This window comes from Balaenoptera physalus (assembly GCF_965194825.1).
Source record: "Balaenoptera physalus genome assembly, chromosome: 1".
Taxonomy (NCBI): Eukaryota; Metazoa; Chordata; class Mammalia; order Artiodactyla; family Balaenopteridae; genus Balaenoptera; species Balaenoptera physalus.
The window spans coordinates 31,659,256-31,683,987 of NC_138882.1; the positions used below are offsets into that span (position 1 = coordinate 31,659,256).

General features: G+C 38.0%; 1 protein-coding gene across 7 annotated transcripts in view; it reads left to right on the forward strand.

The window, feature by feature from the left end:
• Positions 1–24,732, forward strand: part of RGS7 (regulator of G protein signaling 7) — a 552,379-nt gene that overhangs the window by 182,710 nt on the left and 344,937 nt on the right. Inside the window, exon 2 of one of the 7 annotated variants that reach the window (XM_082470552.1) lies at positions 10,967–11,172. The exons of the other annotated variants lie outside the window; for them this stretch is intronic. The gene's annotated coding sequence lies outside the window, so the exon portion shown is untranslated. The remainder of the gene's footprint in view (positions 1–10,966; positions 11,173–24,732) is intronic. 7 annotated transcript variants of the gene reach the window in all.

Below are 24,732 nucleotides of genomic sequence, written 5' to 3' on the forward strand. Positions count from 1 at the left end.
AGAGAAATCCTAGTTTGCTAAAGGTTGATCTGAGCATAATGAATTCAGTTAACCTTTCTATTTCATAATTTTCCACTTGTTAAATTGTGAAGATAATGCAGTTTTTTCTGGGTTGATAAATGGGATATTTCAGGAGTAGCACAAACACTAAATTTACACAATATCAAAAGAAATCAACTGAAAAAAAACCATCTAGTCAATCCATTTGCTACAGATACATTAACTTCGACTGATTTTTTTTTCATCTACTGAACTGAATGATTAAGAAAACATTACAAAGTTGTTTAAATTAACTAATTATCTGATGAATGTAGAGAAAGCTGGAATCCTTTCCATTTAATGTACCTATGTCACTCATGGATTAGGTACAGAAATAATCCGTTTCTCAAAATACCTAAGATATTCCCATGTGTTAACTCAATGACAGGTACTATAAAGTGATTTAAAAACCTCTAGAACTCACTTATGATTATAAAATTGAACTTCAGAGGATTTTTGTATCATAGAGTACTGTGTAAGAGTAGAGTTACATTTATGTTTAAATTTCTGACATTTTATTTCATGGAACTGTGGGTCATATAAATGATCTATAAGTATGTGAGTATGTGTTAAATGAATGAATAAATGGATAAGTGAAAGAACATTTATAGGAGTTAAAGGAACTGAGTTGTTGACTAAGATTGTGTGACTATGTCTCAGCTGAATCATCAGCACAATGGGACTGCTGTCTGATTTATGGGATTATAGTGAGAAATGGAAAAAAAAAAACTTTGGAAACCACTAATAACTATTTAAATGTAATATGATGCTTTATTTAGTATGGTAACATTTAATTTTTCCAACATTATGAGAAAATGACCTGTTTGATGAATGAAATTTCTAGGCATTCACCAATTTAGGTAGTATTAAAATAACCAGTTTGACAGAAACTTTCTAAAATATGGTATATATTTCTTTCCTTTATTAAACAGAACATAATGAACATAATTTAACCTTGCTCTAATGACTCATACTCATCGTTACAAAGTGGGCTGCAAAGTAATAATTTTTTCTTGATTATTAAGTTTGTAGGACTGATGGCTTCTACATCAAATGGCCCCTGACTGCTTTGCTTGTCTAATTAGCTTATTCCTATCATCTGTCACTTCTGACTATCCTAAGAAGATGACTTTATTGCTTCTAGTCTTTAGTTCTCTGTAGGCCTGGATGAGGTAGGATTGACAGGAGAAAATGGGGATCTAATGCAAAGCAAGTAATTTTCACCCTGGAACTGGAGTGATTCTCTTTCTGTGCTACAGTAGCAGAGTGAAATCTTCCCTGTTGCACAGGCAAAGTCACTTTCTGCTCTCTGCTCTGATTTCCATCTACCCATTGCACATTGACCCATATTTGTAATTGCAAATTGCTCTGCCAGCCTGCCTCTTCCTTGACAGCGTGGTAAACTTGGGGAGAAATCATCGATTGTATACCTCCTATCATGATACCTGATATACATAGTAAGTTTATAATAAATATTTGTAGAAATAAACGCATAAGAGATTTACCAGCTCTCTTTGTGTCTGTCTCTCCAAATAGGGCTGTTATGTATCTTTTCAGGCTGCTTGCAAAGTTGTCTAGAATCAAAACATATTAAAGGATAATTGTTTCTGATTATAATATCCAGGGATAATTCATTTTTTTCACTTCTTTTTAAAAATTTTTTAATTTTAATTTTTTTATTGGAGTATAGTTGCTTTACAATATTCTGTTAGTTTATACTGTATAGCAAAGTGAATGAGCTATACTTATATATATATCCCCTCTTTTTTGGATTTCCTTTTCATTTAGGTCACCACAGAGCATTGAGTACAGGTCCCTGTGCTATACAGTAGGTTCTCATTAGTTATCTATTTTATACATAGTATCAATAGTGTATATATGGCAATCTCAATCTCCTAATTCATCCCACCCCCTCCCTTTTCCCTTGGTATCCATACGTTTGTTCTCTGTTTGTGTCTCTATTTCTGCTTTGTAAATAAGATCGTCTACACCAATTTTTTCAGATTCCACATATATGCGTTAATATACAATATTTGTTTTTCTCTTTCTTACTTACTTCACTCTGTATGACAGTCTCTAGGTGCATCCATGTCTCTATAAATGACCCAATTTTGTTCCCTTTTATGGCTGAGTAATATTCCATTGTATATATGTAACACATTTTCTTTATCCATTCATCTGTCGATGGATATTTAGGTTGCTTCCATGTCCTGGCTATTGTAAATAGAGCTGCAGTGAACATTGGGGTACATGTGTCTTTTTTGAATTATGGTTTTCTCTGGGTATATGCCTAGTAGTGGGATTGCTGGGTCATACGGTAGTTCTATTTTTAGTTTTTTAAGGAACCTCCATACTGTTCTCCATGGTGGCAGTATCAGTTTACATTGCCACCAACAGTGCCAGAGGGTTCCCCTTTCTCCACACCCTCTCCAAGCATTTATTGTTTGTAGATTTTTTGATGATGGCCATTCTGACTCGTGTGAGGTGATACCTCATTGTAGTTTTGATTTGCATTTCTCTAACGATTAGTGATGTTGAGCATCCTTTCATATGTTTGCTGGCAATCTGTATATATTCTTCTTTGGAGAAATGTCTATTTAGGTCTTCTGCCCATTTTTGGATTGGGTTGTTTGTTTTTTTTATATTGAGCTGCATGAGCTGCTTGTAAATCTTGGAGATTAATCGTTTGTCAGTTGCTTCATTTGCAAATACTTTGTCCCATTCTGAGGGTTGTCTTTTCGTTTTGTTTATGGTTTCCTTTGCCATGCAAAAGCTTTTAGGTTTCATTAGGTCCCATTTGTTTATTTATTTATTTTTTATTTCCATTTGTCTAGGAGGTTGGTCAAAAAGGATCTTTCTGTGATTTATGTCATAGAGTGTTCTGCCTATGTTTTCCTCTAAGAATTTTATAGTGTCTGGCCTTACATTTAGATCTTTAATCCATTCTGAGTTTATTTTTGTGTATGGTGTTAGGGAGTGTTCTAATTTCATTCTTTTACATGTAGCTGTCCAATTTCCCCAGCACCACTTTTGAAGAGGCTATCTTTGCTCCATTGTGTATTCTGCTACTTTTGGATGGAATGTCCTATAAATATCAATTAAGTCTGTCTAGTCTAATGTGTCATTTAAGGCTTCTGTTTCCTTATTAATTTTCTGTCTGGATGATCTATCCATTGGTGTAAGTGGAATGTTAAAGTCCCCCACTATTATTGTGTTACTGTTGATTTCCCCTTTTATGGCTGTTAGCATTAGCCTTATGTATTGAAGTGCTCTTATGTTGGGTGCATAAATGTTTACAGTTGTTATAGCTTCTTCTTGGATCGATCCCTTGATCATTATGTAGTGTCCTTCCTTGTCTCTTGTGACAGTCTTACTTTAAAGTCTGTTTTGTCTGTTATGAGTCTTACTACTCCCTCTTTCTTTTGATTTCCATTTGCATGGAATATCTTTTTCCATCCCCTCACTTTTAGTCCGTATACGTCCCTGGGTCTGAAGTGGGTCTCTTGTAGACAACATATATATGGGTCTTGTTTTTGAATCCATTCAGCCAGTCTCTGTCTTTTGGTTGGAGCATTTAATCCATTTACATTTAAGGTAATTATCTATATGTATGTTTCTATTACCATTTTTCAAATTGTGTTGGGTTTGTTTTTATAGTTCTGTTTCTTTTGTGTTTCCTGCCTAGAGAAGTTCTTTTAGAATTTGTTGTAAATCTGGTCTGGTGGTGCCAAATTCTCTTAGCTTTTGCTTGTCTGTAAAGCTTTTGATTTCTCTGTTGAATCTGAATGAGATCCTTGCTGGGTAGAGTATTCTTGGTTGTAGGTTTTTCCCTTTCATCACTTTGAATATATTATGCCACTCCCTTCTGGCCTGCAGAGTTTTTGCTGAAAGATTGGCTGATAACCTTATGGGGATTCCCTTATATGTTATTTGTTACTTTTCCCTTGCTCCTTTTAATATTTTTTCTTTGTATTTAATTTTTGTTAGTATGATTAATATATGTCTTGGCGTGTTTCTCCTTGGGTTTATCTTTTATGGGACTCTAAGCACTTCCTGGACTTAATTGACTATTTCCTTTCCCATGTTAGGGAAGTTTTCACCTATAATCTTTTCAAATATTTTTTCAGATCCTTTCTCTTTCTCTTCTTCTCCTGGGACCCCTATAATTCAAATGTTGGAGTGTTTAATGTTGTCTCAGAGGTCTCTGAGACTGTCCTCAATTCTTTTCATTCTTTTTTCTTTATTCTGGTCCGCAGCAGTTATTTCTGCCATTCTGTCTTCCCTCACTTATATGTTCTTCTGCCTCAGTTATTCTGCTATTGCTTCTTTCTACTGTATTTTTAATTTCAGTTATTGTGTTGTTCATCACTGTTTGTTCTTTAGTTCTTCTAGGTCCTTGTTAAACGTTTCTTGTATTTTGTCCATTGTATTTCTGAGATTTTGGATATCTTTACTATCATTACTCTGAATTCTTTTTCAGGTAGATTGCCTATTTCCTCTTCATTTACTTGGTTTTGTGGATTTTTATCTTGCTCCTTCGTCTGCAACATATTTCTTGGTCTTCTCATTTTGTCTGTCTTTCTGTGTTTGAGGTCTCCTTTCTGCAGGCTGGCTGCAGGGTTGTAGTTCCTCTTGCTTCTGGTGTCTGCCCCCAGTGGGCAAGGTTGGTCCAGTGGCTTATGTACGCTTCCTGATGGGAGGGACTGGTGCCTGCCTTCTGGGGTTTGGAGCTGGATTTAGTCCCTCTGCTGGGTTGTGCTGCATCAGGTGGTGTGTTTTGGGGTGTCTGTGGGCTTAGTATGACTTTAGGCAGCCTGTCTGCTGATGGGTGGGTTTGTGTTCCTGTCTTGCTTGTTCTTTGGCGTGGGACGTTCAGCACTGGAGCATGCGGTCAATTGGAGACAGCCAGGTCTTTGAATTGAGATGGAGACCTCAGTGAGAGCTCTTGCTGTTTAATATTCCCAGGGACCAGGAATTCTCTGGTGTTCCGGCATCCTGGACTTGGCTGTCACACCCCAGAGGCTCAGGCCCGACCCCCCAGCTTGGAAACCAAGACCCTGCAAGCCACACAGCTTGGCAATAAAAGGAAAAAGCAAAGAAAAAAAAAAGAGCAGATAAAAAACAAATGAAAACAAAGAGGCAAAAAAACCCAAGACAAAAACAAGCAAACAGCAACAACAACAATTAAGAACAAACAAACAAATGAACAGACAGACAAAACCCCAGATGGGTGGTAAAAGCAGAACCAAGCAACAACAACAACAAAAACTAAGAACATACACACGTACAAAAAAAGGAGAAAAAGAAAAACAGGGAAAATAAAAAGCAAGAGAACAACCAGACAAAGAAAAGAACCCCAAAACGTTATAAAACAATTAAAACAAAATTGACAAAAAAAAAAGCAGAATGCAAACTGAATGAAAAAGCAAATAGAACAAAACAAACACACAAAAATGATTAAAAAAAGATTAAAAAATAAGAACAAAGAACAAAGGAAAAAATATATAAACAAAATAGAACAGAGGAAAGAAAAAAGAAAAAAAAACTAGAAAAAAACACAGAACAAGAAAAAAGTAATGTAGAAATAGAAATATAAAAAAACAATAAAAGTATGTAAAAAAAACTAAAGTATAATAAAAATAAAGCAAGTAAGAAGAGAACAGAAAAAACAAAACTTAAAAAAATAGGGCTTCCCTGGTGGCGCAGTGGTTGAGAGTCTGCCTGCCAATGCAGGGGACACGGGTTCGAGCCCTGGTCTGGGAAGATCCCACATGCCGCGGAGCAACTAAGCCCGTGAGCCACAACTACTGAGCTTGCGCGTCTGGAGCCTGTGCTCCGCAACAAGAGAGGCCATGACAGTGAGAGGCCCGAGCACCGCGATGAAGAGTGGAACCCGCTCACTGGAACTGGAGAAAGCCCTCACACAGAAACGAAGACCCAACACACCCAAAAATAAATAAATAAATAAATTAAAAAAAAAAAGTAAAAATTGTATTTTCCTGGGGTCTCATCTCTCAGTGTCCTTGCCCCCACCGTGAGTCACAGCCAACCTCTGCCTCCCCAGGAGGCCCTCCAAAACCTCTAGGTAGGTCTTTGTTCCCCCTGTGGGCACTGTGGCGGCAGCTTAGACTCTGACTTGGCCGAACTCCTGTGGGTACTAGTCCCCAATGTCCACAGCTACTAGAGCTAGAGCAGTTTCATTTGTGGGAACACTCGTTGTCCATTCAGATATTCCATAGATGAGAGGTTTGCCTAGCTGATCGCAGTGATTTATGTCTATGGCATTTAAAAATTTTTTAAATGACATTTTAAAAAAGATATTATCCACTTGATAAATAAAAGTGAGGGAGTTGTGAGGGAAAGAATATAAATGAAAATTAAGTTTATTCATTATTTCAAATCTTTGGAAATTAATTGAAAGCAAAAACCTGTATGGTTACTGGAATGCCTTGTGTAGAAAATCTAAATGGTGCCCCAACACACTTTGTGACGAACAATTGCCATGTCAAGGAAATTCCAGCAAACTTGTATATGAGAATACTACTATTATCTGCATGACTCAGCTGCCATAGTGGTTACCCACCATGCTGATAGTAACTGAAAGGAGAGCCACATGGTAACAGAGTCATTGTAGTATTTCATTAGGGATGTCACTAGGAGATCAGCTGAGATTTGGATATGTTCTTTATTGCTGCAACTACCTATTCTCAGCTGAGTTAATGTGGAAAATAGGCTGGTTGAGAACCATCCTAACCATTGAGGATATCAATTATAAACACACTAACACACATGCATATGAACATATATAAGAAGAAACCAAACCAATTTCTTATAAACTACCTATAAGAATTTCACTCAAATTTGCTTCGGTTTAATAGCTAAATTCCTCATTTACTAACTAAAAAGTGATCAAGTCATCTTGCGTTAGCCATCAGTAAAGTGTATATACTGGACTCAAGTTAACAATATGTTGTTTTCAATTAATGGCTAAAGAAGCACACATACATATATGCATACATACATTGTCACAGTCACATAACACATTCGGATGAAGACGACTCTTGATTTTCTTAAGGACCATAAACTTAAGGAGCATATTCATATATATGGGGGTATATATATATATATATATATATATATATATATATATATATATATGCGCTTTTTCTATATCTATTTATATATGACCATACATAACATATATATGTGTGTATATATTTATAGTTTCTTATAGCTGCAGAAAAAATTACCGTAAACTTCCTAGTGACTTAAAACAGCACCCATTTATGAACTCAGAGTTTCTGTGGATCAAAGGTCAGGAGTCTGGAGACAGCCTAACTGGGTCCTCTGTTCAGGGGCTCAAAAGACTGAAATCAAGATGTCAACCAGGCTACATTCTTATCTGAGGGCTCAACTAGGGAGGAATCCACTTCTATGTTTCCTCAGGTTATTTGCACAATTCATTTCCTTTTGGCTGTAGAATTCATGGTGGTTTTCTTCTTCCAAGTTAACAACGGAGAAATGGAGAGAGAGCATTTGCTGCTGTCACACAGCATTTTCATTTATGTCATATTGGATAGAATCCAGTTATATGGTCTTATTACCAAGGTTGGTGTCTTTATTACATTGAAAGATAGGGAGAAGAGATACTGGAGGAAATCTTACCATCTTTGCTTTAGTGTGCCCCTAGCCACCCAACTATTTGTGTGTGTTCTTCTTTTTTTTTTTTTTAGATTCAACACGAATATTTATTATCACATAGTCATTTTCATAGACCATGTTTATTCCTTTTATTCATTCTTTTTTTTTTAACATCTTTATTGGAGTATAATTGCTTTACAATGGTGTGTTAGTTTTTGCTTTATAACAAAGTGAATCAGTTACACATATACATATGTTCCCATATCTCTTCCCTCTTGCGTCTCCCTTTGTGTGTGTTCTTTACTCCACACCTCTGACACAGTTCCACCTTCCCAAAGGAGGCAAGCCCAATGTTCTAACCACTTACTGCATCTGAACTAAAGTCCAAGATATCTGCTTCAGTCTACTGCTTTCTCCCGTGTCTGGGTAGTATTTTTCTTATTTTGATGACCTATAAACTAAATGATGTGTTATTTGCCCCTCCCAGCTTATCCCATTTCAGTGGACCAATGTCATAGGAAACACTAATAGAAACTCTCATTCAGATAAGAGGAGAATAGGAGACATAGGCACTGTTCCATAGCATTGGGCTGGCCAAAAAGTTCCTTTGGTTTTTCAGTAAAAATAAAAGAAACATTTTTCATTTTCATCGAGAACTTTATTGAACAGTGTAACAACATAACAACATAATCATTGTTTTGTTCTGCTATCTTCTGCCATTTTCCAGGGAACTTCATAATTCCATATTCCCAAAACTTTTCATCTTTTTGAGCAAAGAACTGTTCCAGGTGCCTTTTACAGTCTTCTAGGGAATTGAAATTTTTTCCATTAAGAGAATTTTGTAAAGACTGAAATAAATGGAAATCCAAAGGTGCAATGTCTGGTGAATACAGCGGATGAATCAGAACTTCCCAGCCAAGCCGTAACAGTTTTTGCCTGGTCATCAAAAACCATGCGGTTTTGCGTTATCCCGATGGAAGATTATGCATTTTCTGTTGACTAATTCTGGACACTTTTCGTTGAGTGCTGCTTTCAGCTGGTCTAATTGGGAGCAGTGCTTGTGGGAATTAATCATCTGGTTTTCTGGAGGAGCTCATAATAGAGGACTCCCTTCCAGTCCCACCATATACACAACATCACCTTCTTTGGATGAAGACCGGCTTTTGGTGTGGTTGGTGGTGGTTCATTTCACTTGCCCCATGATCTCTTCCATTCCACATTATTGTACAGTATCCACTTTTCATTGCCTGTCACAATTTGTTTTAAAAATGGAACGTTTTCATTATGGTAAGTAGAGAATCACATGCGGAAATATGATCAAGAAGGTTTTTTTCACTTAACTTATGTAGAACCCAAACATCAAAGCGATTCACATACCCAAGCTGGTGCAAATGATTTTCAATGTTTGATTCAGATATTTTGAGTATGTCGGCTATCTCTCACATGGTATAATGTTGATTGTTCTCAGTTAATGTCTTGATTTGATCACTATCAACCTCAACTGGTCTACCCAACCGCGAAGCATAGTCCAGTGAGAAATCTCCAGCACAAACCTTCGCAAACTACTCTTGACACGTTTGATCACTCACAGCACCTTCTGCATACACTGCACAAGTCTTTTTGCGTTTCAGTTGTGTTTTTACCTTTCTTGAAATAATAAAGCATAATATGCCGAAAATGTTGCTTCTTTTCTTCCATCTTCAATATTAAAATGGCTACACAAAAATTCACCTATATTAAGTTTTTTTTTAATGCACACTGATATAGCAGCTGTTACAATACAATCTAACAAAATTGTTTCAAATGAAATTGAAGATAACTAAGCGATACTAGAGCCATCTTATGGAAAAAAGCTGAAAAAACTTTTTGGCTAACCCAATAATTATCAATCTGACTGGTTAGGAATAGCAAAGATTTCCTTCCCTGGTAGTACAGCATTTTTCTTATTGAACTTGTCCTGCAGGCCCTGGTTCTGCCCTCCATTGTTCACTGTCTTTGTGCCCTCTGGCTCAGCCTTCCAAAAGATTGTTCTTAGTGCATTTATCATACATGACCTTTCTATGGGAGGGTATTGGGGAGCATGTCATGCTTGAGGTTGCTCAGTTGGTATTAGTTTTGGGGCCAGGGTTCTCATGGAGTCTGAACATTGATGGGCTTTCTCAGGCTGGGAGTGCAGATTATTTGGCAATAGTCTTTCAAAAACTTAAAAGGCTTCTGATCTATTTATTCATAATAGTCTCATCTGCAAATAACTATAGCCAAAGGCACTGTCTAGGAAATTTTTCAATCCAAAATCTCTGGCTCTACTCATCGCAGCCTCTGTCAACTACAGGGTGACTTCCTTGCGATCTTCTAAAATAATAGCTTAAGCTTTTCCCTGTCCTCAATTTCAGGGCTTTTGTAAGACAGGATTATCATTTCATTCCTGTTGTGGCTGCACCTTGGAGCTATTCTAGACTAGCTGATTTAATCTCATTTTATATTCTATGTCTTCCCATTTGTTAGGCTCCAACTACAGGGTCTTTTTTCAGTTCTTCAGATAGCTGAACTTTTTTTCCTGCTCAGGGCCATTGCCATATGCTGCTTCTCCTTGAAATGTTTTTCCCCGCATATCCTCTTGTTCTTCCTCCTATCCTTCAATGACTAACTCCATCTCATGCCCAGTTCCCAAGTTCAAATGTCACCCTATTAAGAGAGACTTTTCTGACCACTATATGTACATAAAGTCCCCCATTTTTATTCTCTATTTTGGCTTCATGTTTCCTTCATGATGTTTACCCAATGGATGATTTTAAAATTTGCTTTCTGTAATGGGTTGAGTAGTGTTACCCCCCAATTAATGTCCACCTAGAATCTCATAATATGACCTTGTTTGGAAATTGAATCTTTGCAGATATATCAGTTAAGGATCTTGAGATAGAATTATCCTGGATTTAGGGTGGGCCCCAGACCCAATGACTGGTGTCTTTGCAAGAAGAGGAGAGGACACAGAAAGACACATGGGGAAGAATGCCATGTGAAGAAGGAGACAGAAATGGGAGTGATATTGTCACAAGCCAAGGAATGTGAGAGGCCACCAGGAGTGGAATAGGCAAAGAATTTTCCTCTTGAGCCTTTGGAGGGAGCATGGCCCTGTTAATACCTTGATTTCAGACTTCTGGACTCTGGAAATGAGAATAATTTTTTTTTTGTTTTATGCTATGCAGTTTGTGATAATTTGTTATGACAGCCCTAGGAAACTAATATACTTTTCCTTTTATTTGATTTTTTCCTGACTGTTCTGTAGAATGCTGCTTCTCAGATATGAACCTGCATCAGAGTCACCATGAAGGATTGTTAAAACAGACTTGCTGGGCTCCAGCCCCAACATTTCAGATTCAGTAGGTCTGAGGTTCTAAGATGAGGCCTAAGAATTTACATTCCTAACAGTTTTTCAGCTCATGATGATGCTTCTGGACTGTGGGGTCAAACTTTGAGGACCACTGCTCTCAGGTATAAATTTCTGAGGTTTGGGACCAGATTTGCCTTTTTCAACATTGTACGCTAGACCCCTGGCATGGAGTCTGACACATGATGTGCGATCATTACATATTTGTTAAGTGAATTATTAAGTTGGTAGGTTAAGAAACTCATATTTGTATAGGTTACTCATTCAACATATTCTACTCCTAGCATGACTGCTGGTTACAAATATGAACTGCTGTGCCCAACAATAAAGTTGTATACAGATTTAGTACCTACCTCCTTCTGTGGTGTTAATAACTAAGTATCCTGGCTGTTCACCAACATAAGTCCATCAAATGGTGAGACTTCATATACAGAAGGAGTGAACCCTTTACAAAGAGGCAGCTGAGGATTTGAATACAATGGAATGGAAATTTGACCTATATGATTGCATGTGAATATATTGTTCAGTACTGTGGTTATGGTTATAGACATTTGAGTTAAATTTTTTCCAGTGATGTTCAGATTATATAAAACCTTATTGGCAACTCTGAGAATAGTTCCTTGCATTCAGACTACTGAGGAAAAACGTTTCCTCAGTATTGGAATTTATTGATCCCAAGTACATATTAGCATATGTCGGTTGCAAACTGGTGGCCCATGGGCAAAATCTGCCTAGTTGATGTGTTTTGTTTGGCTTGCACAGTATTTTTTAAATGTGGGAAACTTCACATACATATTTAGATATCTACCTTCTTGATAAAAGCCCTTAAAGCAACAGTCTGCCAGATCTAATTAGAAGCTACCACGTTTAGATGGGTCAGGGGCTCCTCAGAGAGACAGTACCCCACTGCCTATCTTACACCTGACTTTCATTCCTTTACTTCCTTGGCCTTCCTGTAGACACATGAGTTTTCAACCTGTCGTGTTATATAACAAACATTAGTGAACATGTGCTGTGTATCAGGAACTGAAATTGGATGTGAAGAGATGATTAAGACAGCCCTTGGCCTCCAAGCACACATGGTCTATTGGGGAGATAGGCACTGAAGCAAATAATTATAATGGTGAAAGTGCTATCTATAATGGAGGTTTGCATAAAGTATTATAGGAATTACTACTAATTATTGCAAAGAAGCGAGAGAGAGAGAAAAAAGATCCAAAAGTTTTTTGTTCTTTCGCAGATGAAATGCCATAGATGTGGGGAAGATTTTTTTAAAAATGCAGAATGATTCTTGGCAAAGTGCATGATTTCCACTGGGCTTGTCCTTTGCTTTTTTCCCTTTTTATATGTAACTATTTTGTTTATTGAAAACGTTTAGTTTGTGCTCCTCTTATCTTTGCCACTGAGGATAGCGATATGATAACAAGTTTATTGACTTTGTCTTTTTCTTTCTTCATGCTGTCATGCACATGATAAAATGTTTCATTTCAGATTAGTGCATTTTCAGTGTCACCAGAAACAAATGATAATAAAAATAATTACATAAACAAAGTACTGCCAACTACCGCCACCAATATGTTTTGTATTTGGCCAATACTGTTTTGGTTTTAGCTAACTCTGGCGTATAAGACACTTTTCATCAATGACTTGTTTTACTTTTCATCAGAATCATCATTTTTAACCTGGATGTATGAAGCATGATAATTGCCTGGGTAATTATGACAGAAGTATTGGGTTGGACAAAAAATTCATTCGGGTTTTTCTGTACAATGTTGCAGAAAACCCCGAATGAACTTTTTGGCCAACCCAATATGATTTCATGTAGGATTTAGCATAGGAACAGTTGGAGAAATGCCTCCTTATAGTTTGTGATGGCATCATGCTTATTTCTGCTTATGACCTCTGCCTAAAAGAATTTTTATTACTCCCAGGAATATGCATCTGATTATCTGTGTTAATTACTGGTGGAAAAGGAATGAAGCACCAGAATCACCTAGAGAAAAGAGGTTCTCAGGCTTAAAGTCTAAAGATTTTTGTACATGAGACTATCTTGAACAATATAATAAGGTCTACCAACAAAGAATTTTCACCAAAATGAAAGTGAGACATTAAGTGTAATACTACTAGATCCTGGAATTTCAAAGTGTTCTTAATGTGATAGTCAGTGCAAATCATTTGACTTTCTATGAGTCTTATTTTTTTATTATATGTGTTCCATCCCCCCTATACTAATGCCTCTCTTTTACTCTTTCTCTTTTCCCCTACAGTCCTACTGAGTACTTCTACTTTCTTCCAGTATATTGTCTTGGCCAAGGATGTTAAGTTTTCTTTGCTTTATGTCTCTTCTTTTTTTTTTTTTTTTTTTAAATATTTATTTATTTATTTTTGGCTGTGTTGGGTCTTCTGTGCGAGTTGGGTTTCTGTGCGAGGGCTTTCTCTAGTTGCGGCAAGTGGGGGCCACTCTTCATCACGGTGCGCGGGCCTCTCAATGTCGCGGCCTCTCTTGTTGCGGGGCACAAGCTCCAGATGCGCAGGCTCAGTAGCTGTGGCTCATGGGCCTGGTTGATCCGTGGCATGTGGGATCTTCCCAGACCAGAGCTCGAACCCATGTTCCCCGCATTGGCAGGCAGATTCTCAACCACTGTGCCACCAGGGAAACCCCTATGTCTCTTCTTTTTAATATAAAAATAAATATTTTTGTCTCTTATGTTAAAAGGTAGTAAGAATTAACCTGATAAAATCTAGGAAAGAATTAAATATATGTTATTATCAGGTTGTTGCAACCAAATAAAAATCATCCTTAAAATTTCACTGAAGTATGGCAAGTATTTCTTGAGAATCTAGCTCCTGAAAAATGAAGAGTACTGAGCATTGTTTTGTGCTTAACATGTTGAGAACAGTGTGAATTCATATGGTGTGAAAGATTTCTTTTAAAGTTAGTGTCATCTGGTGTGTCTGGCTGCACTGAGAACTCTGAGTTGTGTCAGTCTGATTAGGATATCCTACTGAGTGTGTTGTTAAAAACCCTGCTGTGCTTTTCATTTTTTTACCTTTCCTTGGTCCTGGCTTGAGGGTCAGCACATTGTTATGACTAGAATTGACCACCATGTTTAAATTTCCAACTGAGCCAGTTTTCTCTGATATTCTGCTGGCCAATCCATGTGTTACTTGTTCCTGACCAAAATGACATTTTATTTAGAGAGTGGAAAGCCTCAGGCAAACTCTAGAAAGATAATAGAAAGTAGTTAGTGAAAATCATTGACCCTCAAGGTAACTATTCTAGTGTGTTGGAATAAAGGTTACAATTTGATTTGATTTGGCTTTAGGAGTTGTGACTAGGAGGCAAGAGGGAAGCCTTTGGTGTTGCCCAGGCCTGCCTTTGTCCTGTTCCCAAGAAGTCCCTGAGCATGGTTTTGATAAGGTCAACCCACTGTGATCCAGAGGTTGGCCTGGACCTACAGACTCAGAGACCTGACTGGTTAACACAATTGAAGTCAACCTGTCCCTCATCATGCAATTACGTATCATCCCCGTTCATAAAGTTGGACATAAAGCAGAGCAGAATTTATTAATTTCCAGTAAAATTAGTAAGAGTGCTGAAATCTTGTGTCCTCTAGTCAACCCAAATGCTCTCTACAGACAAAATACACAAGAAGCCAAATTAAAAATGGAAAGCTAGTTGTGAACATTTATTTGAGAAGAGGGGTGTTACACTGTTATCTCCACAAAGCCACATTTAGCCCTAGTACTGAACGAGTTGGGCTAAATCACCCTGTTTTCACTGAAAGGATTGGAAGGTCACTACAGTTGCTTGCTTCAGGCACCTTCTTTGCCTGGCTTCTGATTAAGCCCCTATTCATCCCATTGGCTGAGTTCAGCCAGAAGTGGTCATGCTTTCCTACCCATTGAGCTAGTCTTTCTTTAAGGAGACGTTGCATATAACTATTCCTATCATATAGTTTTCAAAATGGTAAACCCAGGACAACTTAACTCCCATCTTTTACAATTTCTTGGAATGTAATGCTGTTATTTCCAATATACTAACTATAGGTCTACATTCTACACTTTTTTTTTTTTTAATATTTATTTATTTGGCTGTGTTGGGTCTTCCTTGCGGCATGTGGGGTCTTCGTCGTGGCGCTCGTTGTGGGCGCATGGACTCCTCTCTGGTTGTGGCATGCAGGCTTTCAGAGCACGTGGGCTCTGTAGTTGTGGCACGTGGGCTCTCTAGTTGAGGCACGCAAGCTCAGTAGTTGTGGCGCATGGGCTTACTTGCCCCACGGCATGTGGGATCTTAGTTCCACTGACCAGGGCTTGAACCCGTGTCCCCTGCATTGGAAGGTGGATTCTTTACCATGGACCACCAGGGAAATCCCTAGGTCTACATTCTAAAGGTATAACAGGCTTAATGAAGGCAATGATTATCAAAGGGCTGGAAACTAAGGTTTAAAAAGAGTTGCAGACTGCCTTAATTCTAATAAGTGCTCTGCTATTTACTGGCCATGTAGACTTGGCAAAGAAACTTACAACTTTAAGTCTCAGTTTTCCCGTCTGTAAGATGGGAATAATAATATTGCCTGCTTCATGGAATAGTTAGGATTAAATGACATGATATATACATAAGGTTAAACAAATTTCCGGGCATTTATTGAAGTAAGCATTAAGCTGAATGTTAGTTATTACTATTTATAATATTATAATACATGCTATTTTTAATCATGCCTTAAAAACACCAATCAGGTGAAGTGGGCTGATCAGATTTGAATGGAGATTTTGATTCTCTTGGTGCAATGAGTTCTCTGTGTCAATGGCAGAACTTCCAAGATCCTTCTAACTGCTACTTTTAGATACATTGAAAGCTATAGTCCCTTCTCATGACTAAATCCCATCAAAAATTATATTTCAGTTATTCCAGTACCTCTGCATATGCAGATACAACCTGGGAATGATGTAGTTTCTATTTTGGAACTTCTCAAAGAGGGTGTTTTATTTTATGAAGATTTCTTAGTCATTTCTACAGATTATTTGGGTGTCTAACCAAATTCAAAATGCATTAGCTACCATATTCCTTCTGATTTCAAACCAGCAAAATGTGGTAAACAAAATGAATACACTTTGAAAAGTCCTGCTATAGATAACATGGCCTGGATGGTTTGATAGGTCAGGAAAAGAGAAATCAAATTTCAATTAAAATATTTAATAAGCTGGAATGGTGCAACAAAATATGCAACTCCTCCATAATTCCAGGACAGTTGTAATATCAAATTGACTCATCACCATTTTAATTCTGAGTTGATTTGTTATTATTATGAAACAGCTCTTATTTTGCGGGTATAATTGATAATACAAATAAAGAGCCAATACATAAAACTCACATTGAATTTCGTGAGCATGAAAGCTATAACAACGCTCTATTTTAAATTCAAATATACATTCCACATCCCAGTTCTTCATTGCTACTTATCTCACCTGTCCACATATCATTCAGGTGATGAGTCACTCAGTCTTTCTTACTTGGAAGAGGAACAAAGTAATATCTTTCATTTTAACATCTGTCTTGAATTTTATAAAGAGGGTGAGATCTTACCCAGAACTCTTTGCACTGTTCAGAAGAAAGGAATACCCTCTCTTGATCTTGAGGGCTGAGTCATTGTCTGTATCATAAGATAAGAAGTCAAGGATGATGGAACATTGCTTTTTCAAATTCCCTTCCATGATAATGACTAGCCCCCAGTTTTTCCACATTGAAATCATACATCTGACATGTTGTAAAAGGAAGAGCTAACATAGGAATCTCAGGTCCATATTACTTAATGATAATAAGAAGTGCTAAGTGTTCTATCAAAAATATGACAAAATGGCCCTAGGAAAAGGTTTTCTTCCTGCTATATTGACTTAACCTTTTTCAGAGGTGCTCCAGTTTCTCATCACCTGCTTTGCCTTTGGCCCAGAACACCTTCTGCCCTTCCCATCCTTCATCCATCTGGCTTCATGCTGCTTGTCCTGCATGGACTTAACTCAACATCACCTCCTCTTAAAGATGCTGTCTACACTGGCCTCCTTCCACTCTGACTTAGGTGTCGTTCTTCTGTATTCTTCTTTGATCCCATAGCACTCTGCTCATACCTCAATGCTCTTATTAACTAAGTAGAAATATCTCATTTTCTTGTCCATTTTTTTAGTGTATAGGAGATGCCCTATATGTTTGTTTAATAAGGAATAAATGAAGGGATGAATGGAAGAAATGTTTATTTTTGCCTGGGGCAGTTGGAAAGTTCCTACATTTGGATTGTTCTAGAAGGATGGGTAGGTGTTTGTCAATAAAGAAACAAAGAAGGGGATTCTAGGTAGAAAGAACTGTGCATGACAAGGACAAGAAATGAAAACACTTGGCGAGTAGAGGGAGGAGTTAATGTTTTGCTGTATAGTGAGACAAGTGGATGAGATAAAGTGGAATCAGGTGGGTAATAGAACAGTGTTGGACAGGTCAGGTGAGATTAAATTATGAAAGACTTTTGAAGCTGGAGTAAGCAGAAAAGAAATCATTGTAACTTCTTAGGTAAGCAACAGATGTAATTGAAATGGAATATGTGTTTACAAACAACAGAAAAGATAAACATATGTATCATTTCTTTGTGAACTCTGACTCCATAAAGCTCAGTATACTTTGAAAAATAAGAATAGGCATAAGCTCTTGGGTACTCTTTTAAGAAATATTGCATAAATAAATTGATAGATGGAGAGAAAGATAGAAGGCTCATGGGTAGATTTGTAGCAAAATTGATTTTTATGATTTGCAGTGCATATGGGAACCCCAGACATGTTAGTATTTAATTGGCCATTAATGTGCCCTTTGGGATTAAAAATTTTATTTCTAATCTTCTGATATCTTTGACAATAAAGTTTCAGGCTCTGGAGACTAAGTGCTATTGTATCAAAGCCACTGACTTCCAGGGATAAATTAAAATTCTGGAACTTTTAGGAATTGTCCGGGGAAGACATTTTCTACCTAGTTTGGGAGGCAGATCATAAATATTCTTTACACTTAAGCAGGTATCATCATTGCTGGTACATTTCCCTGTTGCTTACATGTTTGAAGATATATCCATTCATTTATCTAGGCAACATTAAAATGGCGCCCATTTATTTGACAAATACTATTTTTCCAGCTCCATATTTAATGCAGATATTTTGACCTAAAATTATGTGAAGAAAGGATTGAGTCTGAATTGGGGTCTATAAGTCATTATGCATTTCTGTGTAAGGTGTTTAGTGTTTTGTGAGAGGTGAGGTAATTATAGACAGGTGTATATGTAGCAAGTCTATCTATGTGAATACCCAAATTGGGGTATTCATCAATAATCAAATGTATGATATTTTGCCCATGGAACCATAAATCATATAGCTCAAGAGTTGGCAATTTTTCTAAAAAGGGCCAGATGGTAAACATGTTGGGCTTTGTGGGCTATACGATACCTGTTACAACTTCTCACTTCTGTCATTCCAGGGTAAGCAGCCATGTACAACATGTAAATGAATAAGCATGGCTGTGTTCTAATAAAGCTTTATTTATGGATACTGAAATTTGAATTTTGTATGATTTTCACATATCATGAAATATTATGCTTTTTATTCTTTTCATCCATTAAAAGACCTAAAAAACATTATCAGCTCATGAGCCATACAAAAACAGGTGGCAAGCCAGATTTGGCCCATGAGCCAATGTTTGCTGATTCCAGACAAAGATGATCATCTTTGCATCTAGAATCATTTTCTGGATCTGCCTGATGGATCTACTTCCAAGATGCCTGGATGAGAAGCATCCCTTCCTTGGAAACCAGTGTTTACTTAAGTATTGATGAGACTGATTCTCACACCAACTACTAATTACCTTTTACAGCAGGTGGTTTTCCATGTGGTGCAAACCAAGGAATGCATTGTGAATCACGGAGGGAAGGTGGTGTGGGAAACCCTCTTCCTTACTTTCAGAGCTTTCCTAGCCTCAACTTCTTCCTCTCCCTCTTCACTAACTCATGTTAGAGCATCAGACTTTTCAGGAGCTGATGCCAGCCAGGGCTCCTGGAAGTAGGTAGAAGCAATGGAAAGTAACATTTATCAGGAACAGGGTGGCCCTTGTTTCCGGGTTATATCTTGGAATAGATGTTTTCCTTTTTTTCCCAAGAACTGCCAGTAAGCTAGGAATGCAAGTTGCACTGATGGAAATGCCAGTCCTAGCAGCTGAGTGACCAACAGCATGCTTACCTTTGGTAGAGATTTTAAAAACATATATGTACATTCACACATAAGTATGTATACATGTACTCATGTACAGGAGGCAGGCTGTAGTCAGAGTCTGGGATATAAAATGATAATTAAGCAGTATCCTTGGGACCAGTATCTGGAAGGGAGGAAAAAGAAGCAATAGGGAGTAGAGGGAGAAGTTGAGCTGCTGTGCAGGCCCAAAGACAAAGACCCTATGGGGAGCTCTGTAATTAGAATTGTCCATCAGAGTTGTCCCAGGTTGGGCCAGGATAGGCACGTCTTTATGCTCTCACACTAATTATGTCATTAGATTGAGAGCCACCCAGGAAGGGGTATGACCTTATGCGAGGCCGTTCTCTGCAGTTGGCTGACAGCTGAAGGCTCTCTACTGACTGCACTCACAGACCTAGGCTACAAGTCCTTTAATGAAGAATTCTATTTCTCTATCCCTTAACTCTCTGTCCATCTGTCCATCAATCCATCCATTCATTTATCTATGTATCAGTCAGTCTACTGTGTGTGTGTGTGTGTGTGTGTACAGATGTGTGTAAATTTAGGAATTCTAAAATTATAAATCCTAGCATAGTGCCTAGCTCTTGAAATAATTTGCTGGAAGGATTAACTATAATTAATGTCTGACAAGGCATCATAGCTGGTTATAAGTATTTGTTTTGTTTTCATTACTTAGCATGAAATTTATCTTTTGGCAGTTTACCTTGAGATTAGTGAGTTTGTGATAAAGTTCTTTTTTATTGCCTTTATTGATTTTCTTTTTCATATCTGGACTACACTCTTTTTTTGAAAAAAACATGACTGTTTTGACAATTCTTTTTGTTTGTTTACAAGTTACTGTCATTGTTGACTACATCTTCCTTTGGAGTGATAATTTATTAGATGCCCTCATGTCCCATCTCTGCTATCACTGACAATGAAATCAGGTAGCTGACCCTAAATTGTCTATTATTTCTCTCCTCTTTGCCCTTGTCATCCAATATGTCTCCAGGCTCTGCCAACTTTACCTTAGTATGAGTTTTCAGATTTTGGCATCTGTAATATCTGCCTAAGGCTAGGTTCTACTTATCTTACACTTAAAATATTTTAATGGCCTCTGGCTTGTTTGGCATTTGTGGAGACACCTTACATCCAGCAACAGATTCATTTTCAAGAGGTTCTAATAGCTTTACCTTCTCTGGGTGCTGCCCTGGCTCTCACTGGCCTTTTCTTAAGGTCCCCCTCCTGTCACTGCTGCCTGTTATTCTTATGTCCTGGGCTCACCCCTTCTCTTCAGCTAGAGCCACACTGGCCTCCTAGGAAGACACACTGGTTTTCCCTTCAGTTCTGTACAATTGCTGTTCCCTCAGTTTGAGATTCTGCTCTCCCTGTATCTCCGCGGGGCTCTTTTCCTCCCTACACTTAGGACTCTGATAAAATTCCATTTTCACAGACCAGTATTAACCATCTGCCCAAAGAAGCCAGACCCATTCTTTTTTTTTTTTTTTTAATTTATTTATGGCTGTGTTGGGTCTTCGTTTCTGTGCGAGGGCTTTCTCTAGTTGCGGCAAGCGGGGGCCACTCTTCATCACGGTGCGCGGGCCTCTCACTATCGCGGCTTCTCTTGTTGCGGAACGCAGGCTCCAGACGCGCAGGCTCAGTAGTTGTGGCTCACGGGCCTAGTTGCTCCGCGGCACATGGGATCTTCCCAGACCAGGGCTCGAACCCGTGTCCCCTGCATTGGCAGGCAGATTCTCAACCACTGCGCCACCAGGGAAACCCAGACCCATTCTTCTCTATCCTCTTACCCTTCCTTATTTTTCTCCATGGTACTTATTAGTATCTAAAAATATTTTATATACTTATCACTTGGTTTTTTTCATCTTCCCCCATTACAATGTCACCCACAAAAACAGGACCTTTGTCTATCTCCTTCGCTGTTTATCCTGTGTCCTTGTACTGACAAAGGTCAAAGATCAAAAGGACAAAGATCCTTACACTGACCATCTAGGAAATGATACATTTTGATAAAATTATACATTAAAAAAACTTTTTTATTGAAGTATATTTGATTTACAATGTTAGTTTCTGGTGTACAGCAAAATGATTCGGTTTTTTGTATATATATATTCTTTTTCATATTCTTTTGCCTTATGGTTTATTACAAGATATTGAATATAGTTCCTTGTGCTATACAGTAGGACCTTGTTATCTTTTTATATATAGTAGATTGTATCTGCTAATCACAGACTCCTAACTTATCCCTCCCCCAGCTCCTTCCCCTTTGGTAATCATGTTTGTTTTCTATGTCTGTGAGTCTGTTTCTGTTTTGTAGATATGTTCATTTGTGTCATATTTTAGATTCCACATATAAGTGATATCATATGGTATTTGTCTTTCTCTCTGTGACTTACTTCACTTAGTGTGATAATGTCTAGGTCCATCCATGTTGCTGCAAATGGCATTATTTCATTCTTTTTTATGGCTGAGTAATATTCCATTGTATATATGTACCACATCTTCTTTACCCATTCCTCTGAGGATGGACATTTGGGTTGCTTCCATGTTTGGCTATTGTGTAAATAGTGTTGCTATGAACATTAGAGTGCATGTATCTTTTCAAATTATAGTTTTCTCCGGGTATATGCCCAGGAGTGGGATTGCCGGATCATATGGCAACTCTTGTTTTCATTTTTTTAGGAACCCCATACTATTTTTCATAGTGGCTGCAGCAATTTACATTCCCACCAACAGTGTAGGAGGGTTCCCTTTTCTCCACACCCTCTCCAGCATTTGTTATTTGCAGACTTTTTAATATTGGCCATTCTGACCAGTGTGAGGTGTTACCCCATTGTAGTTTTGATTTGCATAAAGTTAAACATTTTAATCATGTATGTAAAAGCACTTTAGAGCATTTAAAGTATACCCAAATAAGAATATTAGTCCTCGATTTTGTGCAGTAGTACTGTACCCTGGAATACTTCTCACCCTCCTCACTTCCAAGCCATGTATCTTCCTTCCTTCCAAGCTCAGCCTAAGGCTAGACTGTTCTCCATTAGACCTTTCTGTTGCTGTATTTGAGGAGCCCAATAAATAGTGCTTGCTTCCCTGCCCAGATTCTGGGCAGGTGGAGACGCAAAACATAGCAGTAAGACTGCTGAGACCATATTACCACCATTATTACTGGTGAAGGCTATGCTGGAAGATGGGGTTTAGATCTGCAGGCAAATGTGCTACCCAGTGCAGAGCACTCAAAGTAGACACGCTCACCTGCGTGGCCATAGGCATCACTTGACTGGGCCAGACCCCTCCTCTGTTGTGAACAGCTTACCTTGGCGGCACAGTGGAGAATATTTCCCTTAACATATTTTTCCATATAAGCCCATATTTTTACTTTTAAAGTGGATTGAGCTGAATTGCATACAGCTTGAAGGCAATGGTTGGGTCTCATGGTACCTGCAGGAATGCTATGCTGTCATTGCAGTTGTCAGCAGTTCTGATACTATTCTTTACAATACTACCACTCTGTTATCAGCCTGACAAATGTGTCTCATTTTTGGCTTACAAAATGAACATAATCCATTTGTGGGTTTATGTGTAAATCCATAATGACTATTCATTATCAGTTGATATTTATTCTGAGTGACACTTAAATGGGGAATGTATTACCTAAATTACTCTGAGTTCCAATTATACAACTCAGAGATCTTTATAAATAAAAATACGCACTGATTTGCATTCCAGGAATATTTAGTAAGTGATCTGATTAGCAAATATCAGTAAAGAGATAGGCAATAAGACATTTGTTTCAGTCAGAATCAGTTAGGGTATGGAAACTAATAACCTCCAAATCTCAGTGGCTTAAAACAAAGTTTTCTTTCTCACTTTTGTCCTCACCCACTGAAACACTGCTGGCTCCTGTGATAGGAGGAAGAAAGTGATCTCCTAGCAGCAAACATGCAAAATGCTTGTCATACCTCCCACTCACAGCACAGTGCCAGAGCTAGCCACATAGCTCTCTACTCAGCACAGGGGTCCAACTCGCATCCGCCTAACATTTCCCCAGGTAGTGGACAGCCAGAAATACTTGGTAAAGGACATTAGGGACTACATCAGCATTGTAGCATATGTAGCATATGAAGCATATGGCCACACTGAGTCAGAGACTAAAGCAGACTATATTGTGGCTAAAAGCGTCTGGAGCGTTCACCAAGCTTGATGAAAGAGTTTCATTCAATGACAAAAAAAATAGCAATTGCTATTGGGTAAAGTTCTCAATATGTCTGAATAACTTAAAAGAGCTTTTACTAGGGAACCACTGCTCTATCTTCAATGAATAATAATATTTTCAATAATGATGCAAAAAGACACTACCTGGGACCTGTATTTACCTATTTTTAAGTAACATACATTCTGCAATTAGGGCATATTTTATTGATATTTTTAAACTGGGATGTTTTTTGTTCCAGAGTTAGAGTTAAATTATCAAGAAAACTATCAAAACATATATGGCACTGATATCCAGCTCTACATTTTCCATTCTCCTTAGGACTTTGGTGTGTCCTAAAATTCCATTTTCTTGAATCTCAGTGAGACAGAGTCACCTTTCTTCCTCATTTTCCATTAAGTCACTTGTTAAATTTCTCATTTGAATCAATAAGAATGCTACTTACAGGGGCAAATGTTAGGTTATGAAGTAAGTAAGTGGAATATTCTAGACTAGCTTTGTTGATAAAGTGAATGTACCATGAGCATAGTTTGCAAAGATGGCTCACAGCCCAAGGTAGAGTAAATGTTTTTATAGACAACCACATGGCAACAAGAGTTGGTATCACATTCACAATACCTAAAGATGCTAACATGAAAATGTGTCTTTCCCTCTGAGATAAAGTTCTTTAATATAATTTAAGAGAAATTCTACTTGATATTTTTCTGGTTCTTCTAACAAACGTGTTATGTTATAGTGCATTTTCTTACCATAATAGCAAGCCAATGGAAATGGAGTCATCTTATTAGATGTAACCCAAGTGTTTTGTCAGCCTGGAGTCCAGACCTAAAAAAGTTCCTAGTCCACTATCCCCTCTATTCACTTGATAGCTCCCATCTGTACTGCCCGTGACAGAACTGGGTGTTTCTCCTCTGGTCATTGTTTACAATCCCTTCCTCAATCCCACATGCCAAGTGAATGCTTCAGTTTCCTTCTGCTGGAGTCTCTACACGTGTCTGGGCTGCCTTCATGGACATGGTCTAAGGAGCTCAGGCTTTCTTTGCTCTGACACTTTGGGGGCACAAGTTGTAGTACCTGCTCTTCAGGGCACCGGCACAAATGCTTGCCAGCACCATCTCTCTTCTTACAGATTTTCAGGCATGACATAAAGGGCCAAGCCCCAGGGGATATAGATCAAGCTTCT